This window comes from Bison bison, unplaced genomic scaffold (assembly GCF_000754665.1).
Source record: "Bison bison bison isolate TAMUID 2011002044 unplaced genomic scaffold, Bison_UMD1.0 scf7180017863938, whole genome shotgun sequence".
NCBI classification, from domain to species: domain Eukaryota; kingdom Metazoa; phylum Chordata; class Mammalia; order Artiodactyla; family Bovidae; genus Bison; species Bison bison.
Genome location: NW_011494510.1, coordinates 275,668 through 290,870, shown reverse-complemented (window position 1 = coordinate 290,870; position 15,203 = coordinate 275,668).

Below are 15,203 nucleotides of genomic sequence, written 5' to 3'. Positions count from 1 at the left end.
GATGAGTGCAATTGTGCAGTAGTTTGAGCATTCTTTGGCATTGCCTTTCTTTGGGATTGGAATGAAAACTGACCTTTTCCAGTCCTGTGGCCACTGGTGAGTTTTCCAAATTTGCTGGCATATTGAGTGCAGCACTTTCACAGTATCATCTTTCAGGATTTGGAATAGCTCAACTGGAATTCCATCACCTCCACTAGCTTTGTTCATAATGATGCTTCCTAAGGCCCACTTGACTTCACATTCCAGGACATCTGGCTCTAGGTCAATGATCACACCATAGTGATTATCTGGGTCATGAAGATCTTTTTTGTACAGTTCTTCTGTATATTCTTCCACCTCTTATTAATATCTTCTGCTTCTGTTAGGTCCATACCATTTCTGTCCTTTATCGAGCCCATCTTTGCAGGAAATATTCCCTTGGTATCTCTAATTTTCTTGAAGAGATCTCTAGTCTTTCCCATTCTGTTGTTTTCCTCTATTTCTTTGCACTGATCGCTGAGGAAGGCTTTATTATCTCTTCTTGCTATTCTTTGGAACTCTGCATTCAGATGCTTATATATTTCCTTTTCTCCTTTGCTTTTCACTTCTCTTCTTTTCACAGCTATTTGTAAGGCCTCCCCAGACAGCCATTTTGCTTTTTTGCATTTCTTTTCCATGGGGATGGTCTTGATCCCTGTCTCCTGTACAATGTCACGAACTTCAGTCCATAGTTCATCACGACTCTATATATCAGATCTAGGCCCTTAAATCTATTTCTCACTTCCACTGTATAATCATAAGGGATTTTATTTAGGTCATACCTAAATCGTCTAGTGGTTTTCCTACTTTCTTCTATTTCAGTCTGAATTTGGTAATAAGGAGTTCATGATCTGAACCACAGTCAGCTCCTGGTCTTGTTTTTACTGACTGTATAGAGCTTCTCCATCTTTGGCTGCAAAGAATATAATCAATCTGATTTTGGTGTTGACCATCTGGTGATGTCCATGTGTAGAGTCTTCTCCTGTGTTGTTGGAAGAGGGTGTTTGTTATGACCAGTGCATTTTCTTGGCAAAACTCTATTAGTCTTTGCCCTGCTTAATTGCATATTCTAAGGCCAAATCTGCCTGTTACTCCAGGTGTTTCTTGACTTCCTACTTTTGCATTCCAGTCCCCTATAATGAAAAGGACATCCATTTTGGGTGTTAGTTCTAAAAGGTCTTGTAGGTCTTCATAGAACCATTCAACTTCAGCTTCTTCAGCATTACTGGTTGGGGCATAGACTTGTATTACTGTGATAGTGAATGGTTTGCCTTGGAAATGAACAGAGATCATTCTGTCGTTTTTGAGATTGCATTCAAGTACTGCATTTTGGACTCTTTCGTTGACCATGATGACTACTCCATTTCTTCTGAGGGATTCCTGCCCGCAGTAGTAGATTATAATGGTCATTTGAGTTAAATTCACCCATTCCAGTCCATTTCAGTTTGCTGACTCCTAGAATGTCGACATTCACTCTTGCCATCTCTTGTTTGACCACTTCCAATTTGCCTTGATTCATGGACCTGACATTCCAGGTTCCTATGCAATATTGCTCTTTACAGCATTGGACCTTGCTTCTATCACCAGTCACATCCACAGCTGGGTATTCTTTTTGCTTTGGCTCCATCCCTTCATTCTTTCTGGAGTTATTTCTCCACTGATCTCCAGTAGCATACTGGGCCCCTACTGACCTGGGGAGTTCCTCTTTGAGTATCCTATCATTTTGCCTTTTCATACGTTCATGGGGTTCTCAAGGCAAGAATACTGAAGTGGTCTGCCATTCCCTTCTCCAGTGGACCACATTCTGCCAGATCTCTCCACCATGACCCACCAGTCTTGGGTTGCCCCATGGGCATGGCTTAGTTTCATTGAGTTAGACAAGGCTATGGTCCTAGTGTGATTAGATTACTAGTTTTCTGTGAGTATGGTTTCAGTGTGTCTGCCCTCTGATGCCCTCTTGCAACACCTACCATCTTACTTGGGTTTCTCTTACCTTGGGCGTGGGGTATCTCTTCATGGCCGCTCCAGCAAAGCACAGATGCTGCTTTTTTGTTACGCTAGAGTAACAAAAAATTAATATGCTGTTCTCACTTTTGAGTTGTACTATTAGTTACCTTTTTAAAACACTATTGTGGTTGTGATCCCCGATTAAAAAGGTCCATCTTTGTTTTGCTAAAGTTTCAAGTGAAATTTTAGTCATTTAGTTGGTCTCCAATTCTTTGCATCCCCATGGACTGTAACCTGCCAAACTCCTCTATCCATGAAATTCTCCAGGCAAGAATACTAGAATGGGTTGCCATACCAACCTCCAGGGGATCTTCCCAACCCAGGGATCGAATCTGGGTCTCCTCCATTGCAGGCAGATTATTTACTGTCTGAGCCACCATGGAAGCCCACAAGTGTCCAATTAATTGGTATTATTAGTATTATTCTGAAATTAAAAATACCTACTGATGCTTATAAAATGTTCACTTTTATTTACCTAAAGGCACTTGTAATGTGTAATTTTAACTTATTATTATTATTTTTTTAGTCTATGAACAATGTTCCTGGCACCTTTGCTTCATGCACTAAATAAGTTGGGGGACTATATATATATATATATATAATTTATTTATTTAATTGGAGGAAAATTACTTTTCAATACTGTGAATTTCTTTTCCATACATACCCAATATATTTATCAAAAGTGTAATAAGCTCTTAACATCAAAGAAAAGATCTGGTTGAGCACTATACTTAGTATTTCAACATCAAATGCAATCCCTGGAACAGGGAATGTATATTATTTTCAAACCATTAGCAATATGGTTAATATATCCATCCATTACATTATCAAATTTCACTTTACAATAATTGATGTTTGCTGCAAATGTTCCCTTTGCAAATTTTGTTTTGAATGCTAAACTTAATCTTATAATTCTGTGATAATTAATATTTTAGTGGACATGGAAATAAAAAGTAAATTTTCTTTCATCTACTTATGTCACTCCCCAGAACTAATTCTTTAAATTTGTGTAACACCTACCCAGAGTGACCATTTTAAGGACTTCATCAAGAGAAGAAAACTCCAATGCTCAAAGACTTTGGGTATCTTGTACATTATCCAACTACTAAATGGAGTCACACATTAAACCCAAAGATTCTAATTCAGTGGACTGTTTTCTTAGCTATCACCCTATATTAGTTTCATGCAAATACGATTGTATTTATTTGTCAAAGAATATAGATCTTGTCATTTTTATAAGCTATTTATTACATATTTTTAATGTAACATATTTTGTTTAAACAGTGACAATCTTGGAAATAATTTAAATGTTCAATATATAACAATTACAATGTCACAATGAATGTCCTTATACATTTACTGTTAGAAATGGGCAAAGATGTTTCTAGGATAAGTTTGCACTTGTAGATTTACTAACAAAAAAGCTGTGTGAATGTAAACTTTGGTAAATAATCCTAAATTGTCCTCTGAGAAAGTTCAATGAAGATATATTATCAGCAGTGATGTTTGAGATTTTACATTTCAGCATATCTGCTTCAACACTAGATATTACACATCAGCTATTCTTTTAATCTGTATTAGTTGGATTCATTTGGAAATGTAGGATAGCTGTAGGTGTCTCAGAAAAACAAACAAACAAAAAACACTGAAATACTGATAATAATTTCATCAATAAGTACCTCTCTACAGCAGGAAAAAAAATGCCTTTCAATGTTTTTTTACTATCAGACTTTGAAACTATTAATACTTCAGAATCTTTGAGACCTTCCACTGACATATTTGTCTATGGTATGTGATTTTTCTCACTGGTAGAAGAGGAAGCAAGAAAATATCACTTAAACATCTCTTTTCAAATAAAATAGCATAAAATGGTAACAAATGAAGTTTCCTTTTAGATGCAAGCTGCCCGCCCAGAATATGACCTTTTCTCTGAACTTCCTTCTCACTCTGCCCTAGAGAGTGACATCTAAAAGAGGAAGGACTCAATAGAATCATGGTGAGGACTGGGGGTCATGTGCACATCTAAGCCAAAAAGACACCAGACAGCCTCTTTACAACAAGAAAATACCAGCTTCCAGACATGCATTTAGATTGCAAACATGAAAAAACAATGCTGAGAAACCACACTGATATCAAACTGTCGCATAGCTATTATGCCTTGTCACAAAAGCTTAATATATGTACCTTATGGCCTATATGGATACTGAAGACTGGAAAGACCAGTATGGCATATTAACTTTGCTTAGGAGGTGGCTTGACTACATGGATTCCTCAAATCATCTATGACTATCTGCTTCATCACATTATATATGCATTTTTGAAAAGGAGGAAAAATGTCTAGTGAAGTGGAATATTACTATCAGCTGCAATTAATGATGCTTTCTTTCTAGTTTAAACATCTTCAAATTTGGAAATAAGAAAATATAGATGCAGTTTAGGTTTTTTTTTTATTTTTTGTAGAAAACAATTCTTGGTTGAGTGTAATGCTGTGAGACATTTATCAAACCAAGTTACAAATAAAAATGAAGACAGAAGACTGACTTCTGTACAGTGGCTGTGGGGTAGGACACAGAAAAATCAAAACCAGCCACCTGTTATGGACTGAGACTATGGGAGCAGCAGCCGAAGTGCCCTGTTATCCTGGAGTGACTTTGATGGGTCTTGAATCTCCCTTTGTCCCTCAGCACTCTAAGTATCAGAATGGAACAATTTCAAGAACTGAAGTGGGGTAAGTAGCAGGGGTCAGAGTCAAGAACAAGAGGCAAAAATCAAGCACAAAGAGAAAGTCCTACATTTCTCCACTTTATGAACCCAAACTGCTAGTGAGACAAATGATCCTTAAGTTAGATTTAAAGCAACAGAATCACCTAGGTCTGATGTCTAGCATGGCCTCCTCAGTGTTAACATTCTCATAACACTGAAATAGGACTGTCAAATATTGTCACATCCCAGCCACTTGGTACAAATAACCTGTCTGCAAAGGTTCCGGTTCCTTTGGTACCTTTGATACTAGCCTTGCCTGCCGGCTGCCTTCCTACACCGTCTGACACAGCCACTATCACAGGGAGGAGTCAGAAGAGGAAAACGTACAGGCTGAAGAAAAGAAAATACTGATGTTACTTTGCTGTTGTTCACGTTGTGTTTCTTCAGTCTGGCCCAACGCTGAGTGTCTCACTACAGCAACATGCCCAGTCCCTCATTAAAACCCAGCCACAGCACTTACAGCTTGTGTGTTCACGGGCTAAATTCAGTTCACTTTCTCCTACAAAATCAAGATAAGTCTACCCCACTGAAGATCATGGGGAGTACTTTAAGAGATAATACTGCAAAGAGCTAATATTTATTAGGAGCTTCTAAAGTTCCAAGAAATACGCAAAATGCTGAGATGAGTTTTATGATTGTCGCAGTTACCCTGTGAGGCAGATGCCATTATCCTTGTTTTCTAAATGAAGAACTGAAAGCTCAAGGAGTTGTAAGTGACTCTGGCTGAATCATAATGAAAATAAGCATTTAAGCTGGCATGCAAACCCAACTCAATTTTTAATCCCTAAACTCTGACCTTAATAAAATGTTTTATCAACTCAGGTTCCAGGATATTTCCTTGATTGTGTAGACATTATATGTATGTATATATTATTATACAGCATATGTATCATTATATGGTGTTGTGTTGTGTGTGTGTGTTCAGTCTTATCCGACTCTTTGTGATGCCATGAACTGTAGGCCTCCAGCCTCCTCTGTCCGTGTGATTTCCCAGGCAAGACTGCTGGAGTGGGTTGCCATTTCCTACTCCAGGGGATCTTCCCAACTCATGGATTGAACCTTCCTCTCCTGCATTGGCAGGTGGATTCTTTACCACTGCACCACCTGGGGAGCCCCACTATCTGGGAGTTTCATGCTAGCATCTTTTTACAGTCATTGGACTGGAAAAGAAGAAAAAACTACCATGACAGAGATAATCCTTTAAACATTTTCTCTTTTATGAGGTTTCAAAAATATTGAATGCTTTCCATATTATCACTAATTATATTAAGAGATTTGTGGAAACAGGATATTAATAGATATGTGGAAACAATGTAATGGTTTCATGTAGTATTAATGCACTAATGGATGTGCCAAGCTATTATTGTCATTCAAACTGATAAGGTATTTCGTCTTTAATGGCTTGCAATGTTCAGCTCCTTGAGAATTTTTAGAGTCCATACTACCTAGTGTTTTAGTATAAGCTCTTCCTGTTGACTTGACATTTCACAATTAAATGGAAAATGCTTTGTGACTAACGTGTTTAAAAAGTCGTGATCAGTATCTTACTGAAAATAATAAGTCAAAATTTTGGAGTGTGTTTACTGACTTGCAGTTGTCAAAGCAAATTAGTATTTAACTAGGGGGTATATCTTGTACTGTGATTTGGAAACACTTTACCTATACCAAGGGTAATGGAGGTACTAAGTAACAGTCAAGTTTTTCTTTCTATATGAAACAACTATTTCAAAAGTGTTGGAAAAAGAAAAGTGTTAGTTTGTGTCCGACATTTGTGTCCAACTCTTTGTGACCTCACGGACCATAGCCTACCAGGCTCCTCCGTCCATGAAATTCTCCAGGCAAGAACACTGGAGTGAGATGCCATTCCCTTCTCCAGGGGATTTTCACAACACAGGGATCAAACCTGGGTCTTTTACATTGCAAGCAGATGCCTTACCATCTGAGCCACCAGAGAAGCCCATTGGAAAAGGAAAGAGACCAAAGGAAACAAAAAAAAAAAAAGAGAGAGAGAGACAGATAAATTATTACTGAATTGGCTCAATCTGTTCTTATTTTCTAGAATCTAACAACTAATCCTAGAATTACAAGAATGTTGTCATTATAGGCTACTCTATCAAAATATGTCAGTGGATTTATTTCTCTTGTTTTGACTCTAACAGTCATATTGTAGATTGATAATTATAGACACATTGGTTAAATACAATGTGATATCAACCATAATAATTAAACAAGTATGTTTCTCTCTCTCTCTGTGTTCAAGAAGGAATCATCTATTTCTGAAGGAAATATTTGTACCTGAGCTTGTTCTAAGGAAAGCCAAGTGAAGTGAGGTCACTCAGTCGTGTCCAACTCTTTGCGACCCCATAGACTGTAGCCTACCAGGCTCCTCTGTCCATGGGATTTTCCAGGCAAGAGTACTGGAGTGGATTGCCATTTCCTTCTCCAGGGGATCTTTCCAACCCAGGGCTCAAACCTGGATCTCCCACATTCTAGACAGACGCTTTACCGTCTGAGCCACCAGGGAAGTGGTGAAAGAAAGCCAAAATTTCTTTAAAAATCTCATATAACAACCAACTATAGTACTGTCCTAGAATGCTGATAAAGAACTTGGAATACATTTGGGTAAACTAAATAGTTTGATACTCATAAAATTTTCAAATTTGAGAATTAAACCTGTTGGAAATAAGCCTTCTTAAACCATGTACATGAAGGAGAATCTATTGTGTAGATTCTCTACACAGGGAACTTTACTCCATGCTCCATAGTGAACTAAATGGGAAGGAAATCCAGAAAAGAGGGTATATGTGTACGTATGTGTATAGCTGATTCACTCTACTGTACAGCAGAAACCAATACAACATTGTAAAGCAATGATATTCCAATAAAAATGAATAAAATTTAAAAAAATGTATAACTTACATACAAAACAATTCTCTAGTTAGTTCCAATAATTTTCTTATGGGTACACAAGTTCAGAAAATATTATGGTCTAAATGTTTAATAAAACACAAGAGCATTAATACTCACTTTAAGACATAACAGTTTTTTGAAGAGCAACAAAAATAATTTTCCTCAAAGTATGGCAAATGCTCAAATTAATTTTATCATGATCAGAGATGCTTAAAACACTCTCCATGCACGTTAAAAGTACTCACCTTTTCTTGTTTTGCCTATTTAGATCTATCTTCAATTTTGACTATTGTGATATCATTTCTAACAATTTAAGCTTAATGAAAAGATTTCAAGAAATGGCACTGTGTCCAAATTAAATTTTCAGAGAAATATCCAGTATTATCTTGGATTCAATAGGTTTATGAATTGCAATAATGGGCAATAAATGTGTCTGATACATCAAATACAATGTGCAGACACTGAGTCTCTGGAAAGTTTGTCCAAAGTAGTACAGCACCAGATATCGAGTCCAGTGAAGACACATAACTTCTGTGTCTGCTTCTAATACAGACCAATACTGGGCAAGGGCTTTATCATACCTAGACCAATGTAGACATTAGGTGACTAGATCAGGTATGTGGTCTTAAAACCAGGTGTTCTTGTTCAACACAGAGTGAGAAGTAATTCCTCAAGCACTGACTGTGAGTGACACTTCATTAGGTGCTAAGAACATAGAGATAAATATCTAAAGATATGATTTTAGAAATCTTAACATCCAACTGAAGAAAACAAGAAGAAAATCAATAATCTATAAACATCATGGTCACCACACTAATAGTAAAATAAGAGTAAGGGATTCATTATGAGCTAGGAGTCTAAAAAGGAAAGCTGGAGTTAACACAGTTGGAAAGCTGAATCCTTCTGGCATCAATAGGATGATGGGGGGAGGGGCTATTCAATAGGCAGTAGAACAACTGAAGTGTTGCAGTCACTTATGAAGACGCGCTGCCTTATAGAGAGAAATCGGGCTATTCTGGATTCTCCCCATGCTCCACACTCTAAATTCCTGACTGGGCCTCTCTTGTACACCAAAAAAAAAAAAGTGAAGCCAGGTAGTAAGGGAGACTAGGAAATGTAGATTTCAGAATGCTTCCCTCCACCCAGGACAGAAAAAGTACAAGGAAGGTATGAGAAAAAGAGAAAAAAATGACTTTGGCTAGTGCAGATAGATTACTTAAAATCTCTCAATTCTGCTAAAAGTCATCCAATGCCTTCCCATGGCATTTAAATTAACATATGACCCCCCTCCTTACCTACCCCCTCACACACAGAGTCTATTTATTCCATTTCTCATAGATTTCCCCAACATCTTCCAAGTAGCATCCGGTAATCCCAGTCAGACTTTATTTTTGTTCTGTTCAAGACCTACTCTTCTCTCTTCTTGGAACTGAGTTCCTGGCTCTGCCTGGTTGGTTCCATGCTGCAGTGTACATTTCTGTTTAAATTCTCTCTCCTAGTAGAGTTCTTGGTCGCTCTGTAGAGTTCTTCCTGGGCCACCGATCAAGAGCAGTTCCCTATCCACTTTCACAATAAGCTCAATGTGTTTCTATTCTTTGCAAAGCTCTTTTATTGTTTAATATCAAACACTGAATTCTGAAGCAGTATTTTAAAATGTAAAAACAGGAATGTTTGCCTGTTCCTATAGAATATAAATTCCATGTGAACAGGGACTTGACTTCATTATTTCGTACCTAAAGAATGCTCTCACACAGTTGTTAGTCAAAGTATATTTTTTAAATAACTTGGGTGAACCAGTGCAGCTAGTGAGAAATATCAGCTCTGCTTTGTATAGGAAGAAATTGATGTTCAGAAAGGTTAAATACAATGAGATATGTGAATTTGCATAGCAGGTGCTTTATTTTTTTAATTTTTAAAATTGAAATATAATTGATGTACAATTTTATTTGTTAGTTTCAGATGTATGACATAGAGATTTGATATATTTATACCTTATGAAATGATCACTAGTTCAGTAACTATCTGTATTGTACACGCATTTTAACTGCAGAACCCAAAATAAGAGATTATGCAATCAGAAGAAATTTTCTTTCTTCTTCATGCCAAAGAAAAAGAGAAAGATAGACTTATCTGTATAAATCTGTCTTGCTTTCCAGAATGATAGTGGAAGAGAATATTTCTAAGGATTTGAATAATTCCTCAATAAAATATATTTTACCCTAAACTATATTTTATAGCAATACTTTAGAGGACAATCTCCTTATTTAATTATAGAGATATTATTACAATTTTGATTCATTTTATTATTAAGATTTACTTGGATCATTGTGATTTATTAATGATAGGAATTTATTTCTTTAGGTTGGGTGATTTATTGAAAATGTATGCAAAGCATGATATATGGTTTCCTTTTAATGTTTATCATCTATCAGATCAGAAAAGGTCTTGTAACCTGAATAGGAAGTCCCAATATCCTTTCATATTTTCACTTTTTATCTCTGACCTTTCTTCTTTTACTACTCACCATGATTGCCAAGAACAGGTGTATTTTAGTTTGATTTTAAATGAAAGTATGTATTTCTTTTATTTTAAAAGTAATGTTGAGTAATATTCCATTGTATATATGCACCACATCTTCAAGAGGGAGGGGATACGTGTATACATAAAGCAGATTCACTTCATTGTACAGCAGAGACTAACACAACATTGTAAAGCAATTATACTATAGTAAAAAATAAAAATAATGTACTGTACTTCCATATGGAAATATGAATAACACAATAGAACACTTAAAAAAAGTAGCACAGATCAACTGGCCTTCTAACTTATTTGTCCAATAGAATATGGTCAAAGTGATATTGTGCTAATTCTGGGTTTAATTCATATGAGTTGGGGGCTTCTGATTTTGCTCTTTTAGAAGCCAGCTACCATGTGAAGAAACTCAAGCTTGTTTACTGAATGATGAGAGGGCATATAGAGAATGAATGAGAAAGGTCTCATGGATAAGGGTCATAATTCACTATCTGGCTACCAGCAGCAATGTCTCAGACATGTGAGTGGGGCCATCTTGGATATTACAGTTGTGGCCAAACTCACAGTTAAATGATGCCACTTAAGTGAGCTCCTCACCCCAAGTGGAGAGCAAATGGAACAGAACTGCCTAGTTGAGTTCAGTCAACCTACAGAATTATTGCATCATTATTTTAAGTCATTAGAGATGATTTGCTATGAAGCAATGAAAAGTTGAAAGGTTGGTTCTGCTTATACTCTCAGGATGCAGCTGGCTCAGACACAAGATGGGGATAACAATAGGAGCAGAGGTATTTCATATATAGAAGCCAAACCTCTGCCAATCTTTTTCATTAGAACTCCCTTTCTTCACAGGGAATAATTTCTCAGACTTCCTATAATGTAGCAAACAGTCACCAAAATTCACTTTGGCAGTTCAACTAATATAATTCATGATGTCACCTTTTTTTCAAAATACACACTTTATTAAGTAGGCTTTATTTGACATCTGCATTATGAAAATTAAATGATAAAATCTGAGTGACCTTTATTATTTTGCATGGGGCTGCTCTCATCACCTTATCTCAGTTTTTGAAAAGGTCATCACCAGTTGTACTTGGGGATCCATTAATAATGTATTAATATTTGCTTTGTAGGCCAAGGAATTATCCACACATCCAAACACATAAACATTATGAGATTGAATTTACAACTATGTGAAGCAACTTGAGTGGGATGTGTGTGGTATTTTTATATAGGTTTATTGCTTCTCTGGTGGCTCAGTGGTACAGAATTTGCCTGCAATGCAGGAGACCACTTCCAATGCAGGAGACGTGCATATGATCTCTGGGTCAGGGAGATCCCCTGAAGAAAGAAATGGCAATCCACTCCAGTATTCTTGCCTGAGAATTCCAGGGACAGAGGAGCCTAGTGGGCTATAGTCCATAGGGTTGCAAAGAGTCAGACATGACTTAGTGACTAAACCACAACTACCACCATTCAGATCAGATCAGATCAGTCTCTCAGTCGTGTCCGACTCTTTGCAACCCCATGAATTGCAGCACGCCAGGCCTCCCTGTCCATCACCAACTCCTGGAGTTCACTGAGACTCACATCCATCGAGTCAGTGATGCCATCCAGCCATCTCATTCTCTGTCGTCCCCTTCTCCTCTTACCCCCAATCCCTCCCAGCATCAGAGTCTTTTCCAATGAGTCAACTCTTTGCATGAGGTGGCCAAAGTACTGGAGTTTCAGCTTTAGCATCATTCCTTCCAAAGAAATCCCAGGGCTGATCTTCAGAATGGACTGGTTGGATCTCCTTGCAGTCCAAGGGACTTTCAAGAGTCTTCTCCAACACCACAGTTCAAAAGCATCAATTCTTCGGCACTCAGCCTTCTTCACAGTCCAACTCTCACATTCATACATGACCACAGGAAAAACCATAGCCACCATTACCTGGCAGTAATTACAGGAGATAAACAATATGGGTATAAAGTGCTACCTCTTTGTAAGCAGAAGCCATGTTACATAATAGAATGATAGGGAATTCACTGGGTAAAAGTCCAGACAGCCTGGATTGCAGTGTAAGTTCTAACATGATTGTATGGTTGTATCCTGGCTTCTTTGTTTAATTTCCTTATCTACAAAAGGGAAGAAAGCTCCTTTCCAGACCTAACAGTAGCATGGCTGTGAAAGTCAATCGCAGCACTATTCAAAATGTTTGTGAACTGAAAAGTTCTTTACTTCAAAACTTGCTCCAAACTATTAATAACAAATGTTCTTTGTTCAACTGAGGTTATCCCATTACTCTTTTATCTTTTTTCAGAGAAACTGTATGTGGCGTCAGGGGAAGTAGTGGTGATGTTGGGCAAAGCTGGAACTGAACTGGAGCCTCACCAATTACTAGTTAATCCCAAGCTGAACTTGGGTTGTCACTCTTCCACTCTTGAGTCTCAGTTTCCTCAAATTAACTACAGGATAATCTTAAGGGTGTGATGGGACTTTGATGTCACACATGATGCAGGTTATCCTCCGCTTGCCCTGAATACTCACATACCTTCTCTGTCTCAGGTCTCAGCTAGATGATTTCTATGAACAGCACGGTCTGGATTCCCTGTGCTTCCCAGCTTCTTGATGCGTTGAGCTAGTGAAAACCACTTACAGGAGATTGTATAATAGAATAGGAGGGAAAGGTGGTCTGATTTTTTATGCTCTCTTTGTCTGAGTCCTTCCAAGGCTAAGATTCCTGATGGGAGCTCCCCCTGTGCTGATCAGTCTCTCACTGGCCTCCAGTAACTATGATCTCTTGGTTTGCTTCTTCAATCTTTGGTGTATAAAGGATTTCTTATGTCAGTCCCACCCCTTCTTGGTTCCTTTAACTCTCTACAATCCCTTCATTTTGGAAACAGTTTCTTTATAAACCCTTTTGAGCATCCCATCTGTTTTCCTGATAAGACTTTAATGCCTTTTAAGGTTCCTATTAATATAATTATTTATTACTTGCTTTACAATGTTGTGTTAGTTTCTGCTGTACAACAAAGTAAATCAGCTATATGTACACATGTATCCTCTTCCTCTCAAGCTTCCCTCCCACTCATTCCTCATCCCACCCCTTAGGACATGGCAGAGCACCCAGTTGAGCTCCCTGTGCTACATGGCAGCTTCCCAATAGCGATCCAGTTTACACACAATGTGTCAGTCACATATGAATGTTTAAAAGCTGTCTTATCACAATACCTGCAGTACTTTGGGTTAAAAGTCTGACCTTTATGAACCCACCCTTTTATTTTCTTCCTTTCTAACTGTAATATTGTTAACTTTGGAGGAAACATCAACTATCTGTAATCATTAGGAAAAGGAAAAAGAGACACAAATTTGTAGAATACAACTGAGTAAGGAAGAAAAGTCAAGGAAGAATGTTTGTCTTCAAGGAACCAGATAGAGATGTTGATATCAAGATATCTTAGGTGATGGCTGTGAATGATTTGTGAATTAAAAAAAAATCTTTTTTTGCACTCAGTTGTGTCTGACCCTTAGGGACTCCATGGGCTAATGTAGCCTGTCTAACTCCTCCATCCATCGGATTTCCCAGGTAAGAATACTGGGGTGGGTTGCCATTTTCTATTCCAGGGGACAGTCCTGACTCATGGATCTACCCACATCTCTTGCACCTCCTGAACTGCAGGTGGATTCTTTACCACTGTGCCACCTGGGAAGCTGATTTGTGAACATGTATGACTAAATGAAAATGCACTATTAGAATAGCTTGACCCAGAACCCAAGTTTCCATATTATCCATGCCCCTGTTCGATGGGGGCTCTGAGCAGAGACGTATCAGGAGCCAGACTCTTCCTACTCATACACTGATCCAGTGTGCATGACTGCTGAGGTTTAACTATCATTTTTTGGTTCTATGACAACATTAAAATGCCTCACAGTTCTTTAAGTCTTTTAAAAATCTCCCTGAACTGCTCCAAAGGTTTATCAAAGCTAATATAGAACTAACACCCCAAAAAGACGTCCTTTTCATTGAAGGGGACTGGAATGCAAAAGTAGGAAGTCAAGGAACACCTGGAATTACAGGCAAATTTGGCCTTGGAGTACAGAATGAAGCAGGGCAAAGGCTAATAGAGTTCTGCCAGGAGAACATACTGGTCATAGCAAACACCCTCTTTCAACAACACAAGAGAAGACTCTACACATGGACGTCACCAGAGGGTCAACATCGAAATCAGACTGATTATATTCTTTGTAGCCAAAGATGGAGAAGCTCTATACAGTCAGCAAAAACAAGACCAGGAACTGACTGTGGCTCAGATCATGAACTCCTTATTGCCAAATTCAGACTTAAATTGAAGAAAGTGGGGAAAACCACTAGACCATTCAGGTATGACCTAAATCAAATCCCTTATGACTACACAGTAGAAGTGAGAAATAGATTTAAGGGCCTAGATCTGATAGACAGAGTGCCTGATGAACTATGGAGGGAGGTTCATGACATCATACAGGAGACAGGAATCAAGACCATTCCCAAGAAAAAGAAATGCAAAAAGCAAAATGGCTGTCTGGGGAGGCCTTACAAAGAGCTGTGAAAAGAAGAGAAGTGAAAAGCAAAGGAGAAAAGGAAAGAAATACCCATCTGAATGCAGAGTTCCAAAGAATAGCAAGGAGAGACAAGAAAGCCTTCCTCAGCGATCACTGCAAAGAAATAGAGGAAAACAAAAGAATGGGAACGACTAGAGATCTCTTCAAGAAAACTAGAGATACCAAGGGAATATTTCATGGAAAGATGGGCTCAATAAAGGACAGAAATGGTATGGACCTAACAGAAGCAGAAGATATTAAGAAGAGGTGGAAGAGTACACAGAAGAACTGTACAAAAAAGATCTTCACAACCCAGATAATCATGATGGTGTGATCACTCACACTCACCTAGAGCCAGACATCCTGGATGTGAAGTCAAGTGGGCCTTAGGAAGCATCACTACGAACAAAGCT